We start from the raw sequence: 19013 nt of genomic DNA on the forward strand, positions 1-19013 counted from the left end.
TAAAATTTAGATTACAATTGAACCTTGTAAAATACAAGGGACTTTATGGAATAAATTTGTGAGTGGTTGAATTAACCTGAAAAATGAAGTATCTCGAATAAATTTTACAAACGTATTTTGCACAATGGGGACTTTTTACTCCAATTTGACACGTTCTTTCATGTAAAATAACCTCCAGGAGTAATGACGCCAGATCACGGGGGACCCTTTATATAAGTTATCAACGTTTGTGATTTTCGAAAAAAATAGGCGGCATTTCGAAAATGAAATTTCGTACTCAGGGAATTTTCCGGGTGCTAAAAAAATATCGACTTTGTTTCTTGCTAAAAACAATATTTAACCTATTTCATTTGGATACATGTATACTTTAATACCTACGTTAAATGGCCAGATGTCAAAGACAATTTTGACGTAGTAGCCTAAGAAATAAAAAATATTGTATGACGCTCAGTCAATCTTGGTAATACCGGTACTTGGTTAGCGACCGTTAATCGATAATTATTCAGAAATCGTGAGATGCGGTCTGGTGTGATGTAGGTTTCAGAAAAACATTTTCTTTATGGTGCCAACGTTTCGATCTTTATTGAGATCACCTTCAGGACCTGGGATTTTCAAACATTGTTTACATTTAACAAATACATTAAATTCACTTTTTTCCACATCCTACATGTATTTGTTAAATGTAAACAATGTTTGTAAATCCCAGGCCCTGAAGATGATCTCAATAAAGATCGAAACGTTGGCACGATAAAGAAAATGTTTTTCTGAAACCTACATCACACCAGACCGCATCTCCCGACTTCTGAATAATTACTGGGTACTAATCCTTGTTAATATATATTTCCATAATATACAACACGTAAAGAAAGGGTGCCTAATGTATCCTTTCGCTATCATATCACAGACGTGTCAGTCGTTTGAATTCGTAATTGGTAAAAATAAAATATGTCATAGTAAAATGAATGGCTTTTGACGCGTTAGTAAACAATTATGAAAATATTTATTGCGGTGCGTTAAATGTAGGTCTATTTTATATACCAATGTCGTGTAGGTTAGTTCGGGTCGTCTACACTAACAATCATAATAGTATCTAACGTCTGTACGGTTTCGTTTAGTGCGCCGATTCTAAGAAAGTCGTTTGTCTAAGTGTAGTCCAAACTTACGTGTTCGACAGCAGGTTGTGATAACCCGTTAAAGGAAATGGGTAGTGCACCACGTCTACGTGCAAAATAAGGCGAGAAGATCGTTGAATTTCTTTTAGGTTTCACTTTGGGACCATGTATCGAGGGTCTGCTAGTGAAAAGTGGCGAAAGGATTACTGTATCATCATCAAATTGAGTAAATTGATCCGAGAACGTCACGGTACATAATTAAGAAGCTTAAGAATGACCTTGTAGGACGCTAGCTAGATTAGTATAGATAAGTTGACCGTGCTATGTCCATGTTCTTCGAAGCAATGGGAAGACAAATAAAACATGAATGGGCAATAGTGTAGAAAGCACTTCCGCTTTCACAGAAGCGCCAAACCCCGTCTAGGGTGGAGCGATGTCAAGGAAGATACCCCAATTAAACCAGTATGTTTTTTGCTTTTTCCGGCCGGCTAGATGCCTGGGCTATTGCCTTTTATTTATTTACTTTTTTTAAGTTAGCTTTTCTGTAGGAAGTCTGGCGATCTTTCTGGTTGTGTTCTGGGACGTTATTTCTTTCTTCTTATTTTTGGCCCTCCCTCACGTGGTGAAAAGGCTCTGAAACTATCTCATTCACTAACATTCGATCCTAGCCTAGCCTATATGCAGGTTTCAGAGTGCTCGATATTTCTCTGAAGACACGCCCTCGTTCACGCTAATAAATACAGCCATACATTATGCACAATTGAAATTACAATTAATCTAAAATATTAACCTAGGTTGGTGGGTTTATAGGGTACTTGATATTCCACCATAGACCCACCCATGCATACACTACTATCGCACTAATAAATACATTCTACAAACAGTAACCAATCATTCTATATATACAAATAAAAAAATGTGGAGCCATTGGCGCATTTAATTTTACAACAGTGCCTCCGCCCATTCACTCCACAAGAAACACAGTCTAATACTAACCTAAATCGGTGGGTCTCGTTATTCCTGCACAACCCACCCATACACACTCACTTTCGCGCCAATAAATACATTCATTCTACCCAAAACACACAAAGAGATATTTATCCTAGTTTGGTGGGTCTGTGGTGTACTCAATATTCCGACCAATACCCACCCATACACTCACACATTCTCGCCAATAAATACACTCACTTCAGGAAGGGAAAACGAAACCATGTGTGGAGAAGCATTAAAGGTGACCATATGCATTTATTTGCTTCAGATATTCGATTACTTTCTTGCTGTTGTCATTGCTGTGTTGTAAAACCTCTTTCAAACTCGAGGAAAGGCCACACTTTGTTCTGTGCGGCGCCAATAGTTCGCATTCGGTTAGAAAATGCTTAACAGTTATTTGTGTGCAGCACAATGGGCATCTTCGTGGACTATTTCTCGCCAAGAGATGACCATGCGTCAGTCTATTGTGGCCTGGTCACGGTCGGTCAACATTATTCTCTCTCAATTAATTAAGGTTTTAAGTTGCGATAAAAAAGTCAGTGTCACTAGCGGGATTTGAACCAACGACCTTCGGCTTGATACGCCGGTACTCTACCACTAGAGCTATCGTGACTTCGATCCCCTTGCTGGGTTGAGATGGGAAGTTAGTGTCAGAGAGCGTCCACGTGACACTGACTTTTTTATCTCAACTTAAAACCTTAATTAATTGAATGTTATTAATTGGTCAAGCGGACCACGAAAAATAGTGAATTATTCTCTCTGTTTTGCTCATACTATTCATGGCCCACGGTTTGACCGACTGTTTTAGTTTTTTTAATTTGTCGGTCACTTTTTCTCCGCGGTTCTGCCAATCTTTCCAACAAAGAAAGATTCTTCATATATTTTTTGACGTCCGCTGAGCTCACGGGAGTTTCCGGGTCATGTGGCATTACCGCTGCTCGTTTGGCAGCTTGATAGGCATTTTCATTACCTTCCATGGCCTGGTACCAGTATGTTAATGGAATATTTTTTGGATTTCCATCACATGCCTTGGGTCATTTTGATTATAACTGATTAAAGCTCAATAGGCAAGTAGTAATATACAATGACAGGCAAAAACTCTATCCAATTGATTTTTTTCATTTTTTAGATAAAAGAAAATTCTGCCCTTAATTAGTCTCGTTTTTATCAATAAATATTTACTGGAATTTATGGAATGGTTAATTGATAAAATTTTAATTAATTACTTGACTGAACCGTTTAGACCACTGACGTCCCATTTCTATCGGTGAAAAAGTAGCAAAACATCTAATAGGGTGTCACATTAATTGTAATTAGTTAGAAAAAAATTATTCATAATTATTTATAATGATTATAGCTGAAGATGACCTCGAAACTCCGAAAAACAATGTAAAAACTCCCGCTCCGCGCTCCCATGGTTTCTTTATTCACATGAAAACATGGAATCATGGAAGTAACATAATTCCTTCCTCTTACCCTAACCCTACCGATTCTAACCTAACCGTACCATGAGCACTCTCCTATAACTCGATGTCGTAAAAAATGTCACGCCAAAATTTCATTATCCAGCCTAACATGTTAATGTTTAAAAAAATACAACTTGCTACGTTGTTGTTTAGCACTCAGTTTTATTTTTTTATGATACATTATCAATTAAAGAATTAACTCTCTACATTCTTTAATATATGTTTGACTTTTATCCTTCGAATTTGGTAACGTAAAGAAGAAAATTAAAACGAATTATGATGAATTGTGTGTGTGCACATTAATATGTTATATATGTATAGTATATTTAAAAAAAATACTTTACGAATCTATTATTTATAGACCGTACTCTTATTAGTGTTTGATGTTCTTTCATAAGCTTTCTATAATATATTTGTGACTTTTATTCATCGAATTCGAGAGACTTTCGAAGAAATTGAAAATCATTATGCTTCATTTATCATCTGAGCAGCAAATCGATATCGCAACTTTCATTACGGTACTAGAAATTGTTTCACCTCGACGGCTGCGATTGCGAAAACAGACATACATTCCTTTTCGGGTGAATTCGTAATTCTGCATATTACAAAGTGGCTAAAGCGGATTAAGGTAAGCACGGAGCACGGGCATTACAATAATAAACCGGGCCAAACCGGTGGTTGGAATCAATTTCCCGAAGGCCTTTCATCCTCCACTCAAAAGCGGTAGGCATAAAATGAAAGCTTGGATTATCAGACGATTTGTATTTGCAACAGGTGCGAAATGGTATGGTGAACGTGATCCCGGGATGTTTACGTGATTGGAGGAAGACGCCTCAAACTAAGATCACGTCCGGCAAACCTGATTCAACTTATTCCGAGCCTTATTCGAAAACCGACTGCCTCCCCTTCGGAATCCGATTGCTAACGGGCACGCTCGCCTATGGACATTTCCTCAAATCAACGTTGGCATTCCAGAAAAACAACTACGTTACACACATTTAAATAAAAATTGTAGCAATAAATAAAATCACATGGATAGCAGTATAAAGACAACGTACTTAATTTTGGAGTGTAACAAAACTGAAGAACTGTATATAGCAATACACACTGACATGCAAAAAATTTCTCCTATTTCTAGTAAAACTTGTTTTCTATATATTTTTTTTTATATTAATCACAATTTCACGTTGTTTAAAGTTTAATAATTCAGTCTTTGTCTAAAAAAGTAAAAAAATGTAAATTGATAAGGAAAATAAAAAAAAAAAAGACGGACAGATAAAATTTGTTTTAGAATTTTAATTAACATTCCTCCTCTTGCCTTAATTGCATCTCGATGACGCCTCGGCATACTTTCTACCAGTCTAGAAATGTCTCATTACTGGAGGTTTGCCCATTCTTCACGAAGAGTCCTTTCAAGATCGTATAGTGTATCTGGAAGTGATGGACGTGCTCTTATTCGTCTTTTGAGGTTATACCATAAATGTACGATGGGGTTCAAGCCTGGAAAACGGGCTGGGCAGTCTAAGACCCTGTTGTGCTGTAAAAGGTACGTTTGTCCTGTGCGAGCGACGTGTGGACGGATATTAGAATACGATTGTTGCTGATTTCATCGAGGATAGACAATAGCCGCATACCTGACGGAACGTCCATCATCGATAGGTGCCACACAACGCGCAACATCCTCAGCACTAAGAGGCAGTTTTAAGTTTAAAAATTGAATTTAAGAAAACAAAGATGAAAACTAAACTTCAAAGGAAAGCTTCAGAACTCAAATGAGACTGAATAAACAATATATATCCTCTGATTTCTGCATAAAGAAAAATATTATTATGATTAATTATATAATGAAGAGGATCATTAAGCAAAATCTCATAGTTTTTTACTTACAGGATGTGACTTACTGTTAATTAATATTAGCAATATCAAAAGTTGAAGGTTGATTAGTGTACTATAATGGGCTGGTTAATGACTTTCTGTAATAAACCGAGGATAACAAAATATATTGTCTGAAGATAGGGCTGAACTAATATTGTATATGGTCCTCATTCCTTCTAAGACCAACAATAAAATGACAATTTATTTTTTTTATCATTCAGCACAGGCATAAATGCCAAAAACCACCGCAAAGCATTCCACATCATGGAAAACACAATGACTGCTGCTGCAAAATAAAAATAGTTTTCAGCATTCATTGTTATTATTTTTTAAATTGTATTAATTCATTCTACGTTTATTTTTGTAAATATCAATCTCCATGTTCACCGCGGCCCGCAGTTCGTGAAGCCCCGCTGTAAAGTAAAGGTCCCGGGTTCGAACGCATAGCCTTTGTGGCCTTACAAACATACTGCACGATATACCAAGAAATGGGCTTTTTTAAAAGCACCGGCACCCTGAGGGTTCATACGACCTCGTACATTAAATAAAGATTAAATAAATAAAGATTTTTAAAAAATAGAAATACAATTGAACATGGGGGAAATAACCCCAAAAGTCCAAAAGTAATGAAAAAATATTACCACCTTACCAGTATTGTTATTTACAACCACGTAATAATAAATTATAGTTTATTAACAATAATAATTATTATTTAATAAAAAAAATAATGGAACCATCGTGGCCAAGTGTAACCACCGTGTAAGCGTCCGACATGGTATTCACCGCAATAGAGGTTTTATGGTTTTTTTTTTTTTTTTTTTTTTTTTTTTTTTTTCACTTTTATTTACGGAGGTCAAAGTAATTTCATTATGTGTGGTTTTTCAGGTACATGCGATCACATCCTACATACATGTGTATCCCGTAGCCTTTGTTCCTCTCGTCGAAGAGGGTTTTTTTTTTTTTTTTTTTTTTTTTTTTTTTTTTGGCGTTATGAACTATGCATATTAGCCATGTGACAAATTCGTATATGTGTGTTCAAATTTGGGGGGTTATTGGGAAAAAAGGGCCAGGGGCAACGGTGGGAATCGAACCCACGACCGCGGCGTGAGAGTCTCTCATGCTAACCACTCGGCTACCGCGGTCCCCTGAGGTTTTATGGTTCGAATCCCGGAATAACCTATTGATTTGTAATTGATAATAGTTTCAATTAATTAAGGTTTTTAGTTGAAATAAAAAAGTCAGTGTCACGAGCGGGATTCGAACCCACGACCTTCGGCTAAATACGACGCTGCTCTACCACTTGAGCTATCGTGATTTCGATTCACTCGGACACCAACTTCCCATCTCAACCCCACCTTTTCAATTTTCCCTCCTTTTTGCCATTTTGCAAATGTCGTGTAATCAGGATTCGATTCTCGGCGACAAATGAAATGGCCACGGAGAGCTTTAGTGAAGATATACTTCATTTAACTTATTAAATTCACTATTTTTCGTGGTCCGCTTGACCAATTAATACATTACGATTAATTAAGGTTTTTAGTTGAGATAAGAAAGTCAAGTGGTAGAGCAGCGGCGTATCTAGCTCGTGGGTTCGAATCCCCCTCGTGACATTGACTTTTTCATCTCAACTAAAAACCTTAATTAATTGAAAGATATTAACTGGTCAAGTAGACCACAAAAACTAGTGAACTGATAATAGTGTTAAAAAGTATTTTAAGGGGTTTTGAGCCCTCAACTTATGAGAGAGATGAGACACCCAAAATTTAGTTGACTTTTAACCTATGCTGTTTGCAGGCATTACTTTACTTTATTAATAACTAAAAAATAGTGCTTCAAAAAGAAAGCACTCGGACTGAAAATGATTTATAAGAAATTCTACATTTAACAATTAGGAACAATACGTAAACAGTGTTTTCGTAACCAACTATGAACAATAAGTATCAATAATTTTGCACGCTAATAAATAGATTGGTGTTCGTTTTAAACATATTCGGTTGGCATGAAGGTCCGAACAACTTAATACAACCCCTACTCAAAATTCACTTCGTTAACATAATGACAATACTCAAATACTTCATTCTTCTAATTAAAAAGAAAAAGAAAAAAACTTTCGACAAGGCGGCTTATGTATCAGTTTGTTTGATTAATATCCTGCCTCTAGTTAAGAGAATGATGCATATTTTATAGGACTTGTTAGGAATGAATTTTCTAACACTCGAGATAAATATTGCTCCCAGTTAAATACAAAGGATAAACACCGTTGTACATTTCTGGTCATGCGTGGTACTGAAAGATAGGTTTTTATAGGATAAAATAATTATAAGAAAGCAATGATAATCAGTTTTAATCCAGTATGTCATACTTTAATTATTTGTAGCATTACTAAAATTATAAGTTACAAGCACCAATTTCTCTAAATTATATTTCAAAATTTGTGTTTCTTAGTGACCTGTTGATTGTGTTTGTTGTGATACCTCAAAAATTTGATTACTGTCAAGTCGATAAAAACATATTAATGTTGAGAGTGTCCATTGCCAGGAGCTGATGGAATTAAGGTCATCTTGAATTCGAGTGATTGAGATTTGAACATCATGAGGTGAGAATGAGAGATAGATTTGGAGGACGTACGTGTCGAAGTGATAAGTGCAATATTTACTTATATTAGGAAGATCATTAATATGTCACAAAAGTGGGCGGCAGATAAACTGGAGCCATGAGAAAGAAGGGAGCTTGTAAGTGAGATAGGCCCTGCTATTATATAAATTTTCCATGATTCTAGTTTTTACAAATTTTAAAAGGTGGCTGTCGAAATGATAACACATTGACAAGTCTTTAGGCAAACAATTATGACTGATAATGTTTTACAATAAAGATCTTTTATTAACTTTACGTTTCTACTCGCTACAGCAGAGGTCATAACAACCCTAGGAGTGTCCGTGTTTGTAACCCATTTGTAAGTACGTACGGTTCGAATGCATGGCCGCTGGTTCCAGTCCGGGACCTTTCGCGCATATGTCAACGTCTAACCATTGCGGCCACAGACCCCCTGTTTTTACTATTTTGTACAGAATATTAATGATCATAAGAAGAACCTAGGTGAAGAGGGGACCGGATCAGGCATTTGTTGAACACGCCCAAAATATGAGCAATCAAATTCATTAGGAAAGTACACTTAGGTCTTTCAAGCAAAAATACACGCCATGAACACTTATGTCCTAGAAAATCTTAAAAGAGGTTACGCTGGCAAAAAATTCTCACAAGATCTGATAGCCAAGCCAAGTTATTAAAGCATTAGAATGAAAAAAAAATCAAAATTAGTCAGTGAATGCATCCAAAATCTCCAAAATCTGGGGAAAACTGATGATATCTAGGGTGCCAGAGCACAAAGGAATTTTGGGTAACGAAAAAGAAGACCCATTGGCCGTAGGAGCTAGACCATAGTTGGGATAAATATAGAATCCTCCATAGCAGAATGGATCCAGACAAAACAAAAGGAGAAATTGACAAACTCAAGCGGCGCTAGACATAGTAAACTTATGCTAAATCAACCCTCACAAAAACTGGCGAACTCACTGCTGCAATTGGAGAGGGCTAGACTTAGAGGAGTAATAGGACACTACTAACCGATCACTGGCATCTGAGAAAACATCTACACAACATTGGCATATACAGTGATAATCCTATCTGCAGATTATGTAGTGAGGAGGAGGAAATAGCCACTGGCCTGGCACACTGGCAAAATAATCCTCAGAAGATCTGATAGCCAAGCAGCCATTAAAGCATTAGGAAGTAAACAAATCACATCAAAATTATTCAGTGAATGCGTCCAAAATCTCCAAAACCTGGGTAAACGCACAACCTGATGATATCTTCGGTGCCAGGGCACAGGGGAATTTTGGGTAACGAGAAAGCAGACAGTCTGGCCAGAAGAGAATATACATAGGCCCCGAACCTATACTTTGGATAAAAAAAAACAAATATAGAATCCTCCATCACAGAATGGATACAAACAAAACAAAAGGAGAAGTGGATAAACTCTTGCAGTGCTAGACATAGTAAACTTATGATGAAACAACCCTCACCACGACTGGCAAAAGCATTGGTGCAATTGGAGAGGGCCAAACTCAGAGGAGTGGTAGTACTACTAACCGGTCACTGGCATCTGAGAAAACATCTACACAACATGGGCATATACAGTAATGATCCTATCTGCAGATTATGTAGTGATGAAGAGGAAACAGTCCCAACCCATATCATCTCCGAATGCGTAGCAACGACTCAATGGAGATGTCATCCCACATAGAGAAAAAACCTAGGGAATAAAATTGCAGCAGCGACAGTCACTAACCTGATACTTGTAAGATGGATTCTAGGGTACTAGGAAGGTACAATACGCCAGAAGGTTGTAGTGTCTGGGGACCACAAAACACGCTTCCTAGTATCCCCATTACCATCACAATCATACAAAATGTTTCAACAGCAAAACCTCTAAAATATGTCTAACATACGTTAGAAAAAGTCCAAAACTAACCAAACTAGCTTAAAACAAGAAGTTATCTATTTGCAACGATAAAATTACAAATTTTGCATCAATAATAAATCGAATACAATACATAGTTTATGTCCCAATTTCGGATATCATTCTTACACAAAATGGATTTTCCATTATTACAGTTTTACATATTTTAAACAGTGGCTGTCGAAATGGTAAGATATTGACGAGTTTTAAGACATAGAAGTCATACTAACAAAAAATTTGGAATTTTTAGAAAATGGTATCCCTAGATTGTTTCTCTTCCTTGTTGTGATTTGAAATATCGCGGATTTTATTTATATACTTATGTTTTTTTGGTAACTAAGGCTTTACGTTCATAAATACTTTTAGGTTTTAATATAGTTAGTACTACAAAATGAGATTTGCTTTTCGTCTTGCTTCTGCACATTCTTGATAACAGTCGCATTGTAAAACAATGAACGCCGAACAATGATTCGCTCTGCATAATAAACAATTTATTGTACAACCATACCGTCTAATCTCATTATCAGTTTTATTTATCTCTTCAAATCGATTTCTTTATGGAAATGATTACAGCACAATCAGAAAGCAGTATGGGCGGACATGATCTCTATCTATATTTTAATTGTTGTTTTGAAAAAAAGTAGCAATATTGTAAATAAACCAAAACATCCTTGAACTGCTAATTCTCAAGTTGTATTCAACCAGCATGCACTTAACAGTGTAATTATAGGTTAAAACAATAGGTGTAGGCAAAGATTAACCATTTGTTTAACAAAATTTAACATGCGAATGGAACGTCGGTCGTTTTTTATCCGCCTTTGAGGCGTACCTGGTAAGATCATTACTCTCAAAATTAGCTCCATTATTTAATATCATTTTCGGAGCTTTGTAAATTTGAATATTGGTGTGACGTGACCGGCCCTGATATAGACCAGCCGTCTCATTCGAAACTGCGACGTCATCCATGGTGTCCATTGGTGTTGAATTTGTCACTCGTGTCCCTCTCATTGCCCATCGTGTCTTTACTGGTTTCGCTTTGTCACTGTTCTGTCCGTAAACAAGACATGGTACGACGCACGTGTCGAACAGCTTTTTCAAGAGAATAATTTATACCTTTATATTAAAAGGGCGCAAACCTCATTAATTTATTTACCAAGTTGTTATTTTTAAAGATACAGATGGCTAAGATAAAAATGATTATAATCTTGTCTCGATTTTTATCTTTCTGCCTGTCGTTTTTCTTCAGTTTGATCATAATAACTTACTTATTTTTAAACCTGTTGTCCTTCATCTTTAAAGAGCATCTGTCTGAAAAGTCCAACCACTGAAACACGTCTGAAACATAAAACCATCGAGATTATGCATAGCAGGATGACCTGAGATGATCAAGCAACTATTATTATTACTTCTCTTTTTAATTGCTGTGTTGTTTTTGTCCAGAATCAATGTAAGAATAAAAAAGAGCGCTGAAAATATAAATGTAAAGTATAAAACAATTTTGTTGTAAATAATCAGCTATTTAGCTCTATCGTAAGAAGTACAATGATTCCACAATTGTCTTCTTTGGATGAAGATAAATGTAAGAATAATTAAAAAAAACGTGTGTTTATTATTTTTTATGTTTATTCATTGATCTTTCGTTAAATTTACGATTATTTTGACTTTCACCCCGAAGGCTTGGCACTCACCAATGTACTGACCTACTATACCTCAGAGGTGTTCACGTACACCATTAGGCTAGTGGGTCGATATTATCCCTTTTAAGCCAGATGCCCAGGAAATTGTCGGTCATTTCAGCCCCAACGCATCTAAAATATAATCTAGCCTAAAACTAACTTCTATAATACAGACGCACAAATAAATACATTCACAGCTATGTATATTGACTCATTCTGTTAGTCGGTGTCCTACTAGTATTGATATTAACAAGCTAATCGAAATTAGCGGTCGATGGGATACTTTTAGACAGATTCCGCTATCGACCCTTAACACACACGCCACTGGCGACGTTATACTTCACCATGCCTCTCACCACTCACGCTAATAAATACACGCACTTAAACAAAATACATAAACCAGATTCAGCCAAATGGGTGAGCAGTGTAGCTTCGAATGTAAAGCACCCGTTCAATGGAGAATGCAAAACCTGGGGGGGGGGAAAACAGAGAAAGAAAGTAAAGCAACGACAATGGCCTAGAAAAAAGTATCGAATCTGATTGAACCAAGGAACTAGCAAAGTACAGTAAGCCAAGGGCTACAGTGCTTGGGAAACATGAATCCCTAGTTCTTAAGATGGCCATCACGATCGCTCCAAATGGAACCGCGCCGAGCCGTATAGTTCCATTTGGAGTGACTGAAAGTTGAGGGGGCTTCACGACCGCTCCACAGCCAGTCGCTCCAGAATCATCATCTAGTGAATTACTTCCTCAAAATGGATGACGATCTCTTGTGCTACGCTGCTATTTGTTTATATATAAAAAGCAATAAACCGAAGAGGAAATGGTGTAAGAATTGGCTCCTGGGCAGAACCCCTAATACCCACTTCGATTTGATGAAAGATCTTTCCTTTGAACCCGCTGATTGGAGGAACTATTTAAGGATGTGTGAAACGTCTTATTTATATTTACTCCAGCTTGTTACCCCCTTGATTAGAAAAAAGACAGCCATGAGAGAAATCATCACTCCACATGAAAAGTTTGCAGTCACATTACGATTTCTCGCTACAGGGATGAACTACGAAGAACTTAAGTTCTCTACTACGATTTCTGCTCAGCGCTTGGGGGTTATCAATACCGCATCTATCGTTGCATTTGTATCCTTTGTTTTGAAAAGGTCGACCAACTTGTCGAGGGCCGAATTTCTTTTATTTCTATCGCGGTAATCATTGTCCACCACTTTCCATAAGCATGGTAACTTTTATGCAATTCAATCACCTCAACAGTAATATCCCGATTGGATGTCATTGCCAATAAAGAATAAACGTTTTTGACTTTTTGAGAATGTACGACGGAGATGTTTGCTCAGTGACAGAAAGACGGAGACTAGGCCAAAAAAAGAGGGTTTTCCTGCCATGCCGTCGTCGCGCCGTATTTGTTTGGAGTAGCGCGATGGAGTTTGGACCGGTCGAATATTCGGCGCAGCGCGGCACGCCAGTTCAGTTTTGCCATTGACGTGGTTTTTAGAACGGCGTAGCTCCGTTTGGACTGCTGGGAGCGATCGTGAATGGCCACCTTTAGTCTCCTTTGATCATAGTCATCATCATCACCATAGTTTTTTGTGCTGTGATGTATGACTACTTTTAAGAATGACTTAATTATTTTAGTAATCTTCCAAGTTTTATTTTTCTCCATTTTAATTTGTTTTTAATGAATTCTTGTTGTCTGTTGCTTTACTATTTCTTATTCATAATATGTTACGTTAATTACGAAGTTAATTTATTAAAACATCCATTATATTTAGTGTTCTATTGGCCAAATAATTTTTTTCGATTAATTAATCTTTTTAAGTTAGTGCCACGAGCGGGATTCGAACCCACGACCTTCGGCTAAATACGCCGCTGCTCTACCACCATAGCTCAAGTGGTAGAGCAGCGGCGTATTTAAAAAAAATACTAAAATTTACTAAAAATACTAAACTTTTGGTGACGAAAGAATGTCGGGCTAATTCTAGTAAACCCTTCAGCTTGTGGTGTTTCGGCATATATTCTACTGGCAACATTGATTATTCCCCCCATTGTTATTACATTGTGATAATGATTTAGTTCTATGAAAGATAACAATGATTCCACATGAATCTACTAATGTTTTATAGCTTTGCTTGTTACGTAACACATTTGATTGAAATATTACAGCCGATTCGTGTTTTCAAATGATTTGTTTATTGATCAATATTCTTAAAAAGTGAACAAATGGATTGGTATTGTCCTATTAGGTTTCTATGATCGCACTTCGTTAGGTGTTCATTGTTCTATTAATGGTTTGTGTTCCATGGGAGAGAGATTGAATGTTCTTGCTGTTACCCAAGGTCCATGGGACACCCCCGTCTAGCCGACCATTGTCAGGGTTCTAATGTACCCGTGGAAGTCCTATTCTAATTGAAAGGCCGCATTTAAAAGTGCCGCCACCCCATTCAAAATGTAAACCAGGACTGATTTAGAGAGTCACCCCAATCGGGCCGACTTATTTATGGGCGATATTTTATAAATAAATCAGTGTTTCAAAAGCCGCCCTCTTCCGACGGGGTGACTTTAATCTGTGTAAGCTAATGGGCCGCTCCTGTTTTAATGGGCTCTGGACTGCGGACAGGTGCTATCCCTTTCAAAACATTCCGCCGCAAACTGATTTGAATAATAGCCCGTTTTGTTTCCTGTGCCGATCTTTAATTAATTTAGATTCTTAAACATTGATCCGTGAGTGTTACTGTATCGTTAACTACCGAAAAGTAAGCTCATGCGCGACAGTCCCAATCGTATTGTTAAACTCCGAAAAGAAGTTGTCCTTTCCGTTGCATTTCGGCAAAACTTAACTATAACAATAACGGCCGAGCAATTATTTTTTAGTGTCCTTGCGGGCTGTGTTGCAAGAGGAAGGAGAGCCAATTCAGTTAGCAATCGTGGGCTGGAAAAAATCGTTATGAAATTTCTTTGTGAAGGGTTCCTGATTTGCATACAAGGTGATGCGTTCCTAAATTATTCAATTCGATTCAGTTACAGAAATTAGATGGTAAACTTATGAGTTATCATGAATTAAAAGTAACCGATTATTAGGCAAAACGCCTGGGAACAGTGATAATAAGAGACCTCAGATCAGCCTAGAAAACGTCTGTAGGTGTTCCGCTGGCATAACTAAGACTTGTTTTCCAAAGCAAAAGAGCAACAAATACTATTTTATTCAAATTGAACCAGTTAAACTAGCCATATTTATGGAAATCAAACTTTCTTTATCAGATTAGATCTGTGAAATATAAAGATATAAACTAATCGTATGAAATGGCCATCTCATTTAGTATTACAATTACAGAAGTACAATCTACCCTGAGAGGCAAAAAAATGGCCACCCTTGTTTTGGTTTTGGTTTTATGGTGGCTGGATTTCTCTTGAACCAATGACGCTATTAAAAAAAACTTATTGGAGAAAAATAATACAGGGTAATTTAAACCCAGTTCAACTTCAAAATTTCAAATATGGCCATATAAATCCTTATAAATTTTAAAGATTTTTTTACGCTGAAAACAATAGTGCAAATGGAGTTTAAATTGGTTTGCTATTTATTATCACATTTCATGTTCGGACTGCGTGTTTTGCGTAAAGATGCATTTTTAACGTATTTTTAACCACTCTTCACCGGTGCTCAGAGCTATAGAGACAAGCATTTTCTATCCTTTGCCGCAGTTCTTCAGCTGTGTGGGTCAGGTTATGGCTGGCGGAGAAAAGAAGAAAGTTAATGTATAATTTTGGCTTGAACAAGCACACAACTTTACTTACAGTTCAACCGTATAAAATTATGTGCTGGAAATGTACGTAATAAACGCTCGTTTCATACTGAGTGGGCGGTACGGCCTGTCAAAAATTTGACTTCTTTGAAAAATGGGGAATAAAACATCCCTGAAAAGGTCCTAATAAATCGTTAAATCCGATTTCTCCACAATATTAAAATTCTATGGGTGTTTTGGCCGAGATCGCCATTGCCTTTCAGTCTAGATAAGCGGCTAAACTCAAGGCGTCAGTTTACAAGCATAGCCGGATTATTCCAGGACAGAGAGAAAAAAAAAGAAAGAAAATGGGAGTGTCGATAAGGTGGCCAATTTGTTATGAAATCTACGTGACGCGTTTGTGCGATCAGCCGATGGTCGCGTGGGTGTAAAAGGAGATCTGTGTCGGACCGTATCTTCACCCGTGCCAACGGCTACCAGCTCAATATGCCGGCCGGCTCTTGATTTACGGCCGAGAAAGCGTTTAACGTCTGCCACTTATCTCCCTTCAAATTAACATCGAACCTTATTGGACGCCTTTTTCCCCGGGGAAAATATTGCAACGCTTTGTGGAACAACACGATCAAAACATCTATTTTACGTTTAATACATTATTTAAATATATATATAATGTGTATTTTAAAAAAAATATACAATCTTATTAAGCGCTGGGGTATGAAATAAAGCTAAATTGAGTAGCTCTGTAAAAAAAAAAAAAGTACAGCTATTATTTCAATTAGGTTTTAAACAGTTTACTATTCCTTAGATTTATAATTTTTAAGCACTCCTCACTTGCTAACACACTTTGTAGGTTAACCTCATCGTTATCATTGTAGGTCGAGGTAATGCGCGGCAAATTCAAAATAATAATTATTATTTTACATATATTATAAGACTTTCTTATTTATACTTATAAGCCGTACCGAAACTTTATATCAAGACATTCCAAAGTTGTTGCAGGAGATTATATCGCAAGTTTTGAGCGGACATTTCGACGTATACTAGGCGTTAACCACCTTCCAAAACCAACATTTATAGATGGAGAGGCTAGGAAAAGCTCATTTAGGCTTCAAAAACAATCAAATTGGATAGGAACTAAACAATTCGGGCATACAAACATATTTAACAAAATCATCCAATATAAAGAAGAGGAAGAACACACGATAGCATCAGATACAATGATATGGTATACAGATGGCTCCAAAATAAACAAAGGAACCGGATCGGGCATTTTCTGTACAAGCCCAAAACATGAGCAATCAAACTCATTAGGGAAGTACACTTCGGTCTTTCAAGCAGAAATACATGTCATCAACACTTGTGCTTTGGAAAATCTTAAAAGAGGTTACACTGGAAAAATAATATAATAATAAGCCAAGCACCCATTAAAGCATTAGCATGTAAACAAATCACATGAAAATTAGTCAGTGAATGCATCCAAAATCTCCAAAACCTGAGTAAATGCCACAACCTGATGATATCTTGGGTGCCAGGGCACAGGGGAATTTTGGGTAACGAGAAAGCAGACAGTCTGGCCAGAAGAGGATATACATAGGCCCCGAATCTATACTTGAGATAGCAAAAACAAATATAGAATCCTCCATCGCAGAATGGATACAAACAAAACAAAAGGCGAAGTGGATAAACTCTTGCAGTGCTAGACATAGTAAACTTATGATGAAACAACCCTCACCAAGACTGGCAAAAGCATTGCAACAATTGGAGAGGGCCAAACTCAGAGGAGTGGTAGTACTACTAACCGGTCACTGGCATCTGAGAAAACATCTACACAACATGGGCATATACAGTGATGATCCTATCTGCAGATTATGTAGTGAGGAGGAGGAAACAGCCCCAACCCATATCATCTCCGAATGCGTAGCAACGACTCAATGGAGATGTCACCCAATATACAGAAAAAACCTAGGGAATGAAATTGCAGCAGCGACAGTCACTGACCTGATACTTCTAAGAAGGATTGAGTCTATGGCACTGTACATAGGAACTAGGAAGGTACAATAAACCAGAAGGCTACAGTGCCTGGCGAGGAGAAACCTCGTTTCCTAGTAACTTAATACCATACCAAACCCAGCAGAATCTATACATTCTCCACTTAGAGTGTGCAATTGTTTTTTTATTTGTTTTTTTTTTTCGTCTTCAACGTTATTTATGTTGTTGATTAAACAACTGTTGTAATTGTTTGTCGTACGCAATTTTTATCTTCAGGTCTCCCACTTGATGAAACTATAGTTTGATCGTTAACGATCATCAGCCTTGCAGCTGGCCCGGTTCGCCCTTTGTTCGGCAGAACTATTCTATTTTATATTTATAAACCGTAAATATTACCGTTTCATAATCAATGAATATGAAAACACGTGAACTTGTTTTAATTTTAGCATGATACCCTCATGTGATATAACATTGATTTCTCCCAAATTTAAATAGTATTACTTTTTTAATACCTAACTACATACGTTAGACAATGTAATTAAAATCAGAAGTTGCTAACATTTAACTAAGTTTTTATTATAAGAATAAAACTGTATTAATTTAGATTAATTAAACTATCAAATAATAAAATAAATGGGCACTCTCAACACGACACGCAAGGATGGCACAATTACACAGAAGACAAACACTTTGAGCCCTGAAGATATCTCAATAAAAGATCGAAACGTTGGCACGATAAAGAAAATGTTTTTCTGAAACCTACATCACACCCGACCGCATCTCACGATATCTGAATAACTATCGATTAACGGTCACTAATCTGTACACAAAATAAAATAAATTATATTGCATTGGTATTCATCGTAGGGATATTAATGCATATAACATTAAGGTTCCTATTGAAATTGTAAAGGAATTCAAGTACCTAGGGACCACCATCTCAAATAAACTGTCATTAAAAAATCATTTTATTTAAAAGAATTCTCCAGTATTGCAGGCAGACATGCACTGAATAATGTATGGTCCAGACTTGTAAATAACAATTATATGGCTGTATCTCCCAAAATAAACTTATGTAAATATTCAATTCGTGCAGATGTTTATCATGGTGCTCAAATATGGGGTTGTACACCTACTAAAATCAAAGCATTGTTTAGATTTTTCTTTAAAAAAAACTATTCGACTTCCCACCCTAGACTACCAATGCCGTTTTGTACCTTCAAGCGCAATGAGCCTGTTCATGATCAATGAACATGTTTTGTACATTCATATAAAAAATAGTCGACACACTGGAATTTACCATAAAATTTTGAAAATGCCATGTTCAGACTACTTATAAAGTGGAATGGTTCGAGGAGCTGATTGCAACCTCTGATGTTTATTGTTATGTTTTTGATCCAAGAATCTAGTCTGGAATCTTTAGTGAACCAATTAGACGGAACTGCAAGTAATGCTCAGGAATCATCAATAAATTTAATGATTTCATAAGAAACAATAATGAAAAATACCCTTTGTGCAGATAACTAAACATAGTTATATTAAATTAAGAATGGAAAAAATTTAAAATGATGTTAAATCTTATAGTTGCTCCTTGTATTTGAGCCATTGAGTGAAAAGGAAGATCTCTATCAA

The sequence above is a fragment of the Cimex lectularius genome, unplaced genomic scaffold, assembly GCF_000648675.2.
Source record: "Cimex lectularius strain Harlan isolate CLEC.00 unplaced genomic scaffold, Clec_2.1 scaffold47, whole genome shotgun sequence".
NCBI classification, from domain to species: Eukaryota; Metazoa; Arthropoda; class Insecta; order Hemiptera; family Cimicidae; genus Cimex; species Cimex lectularius.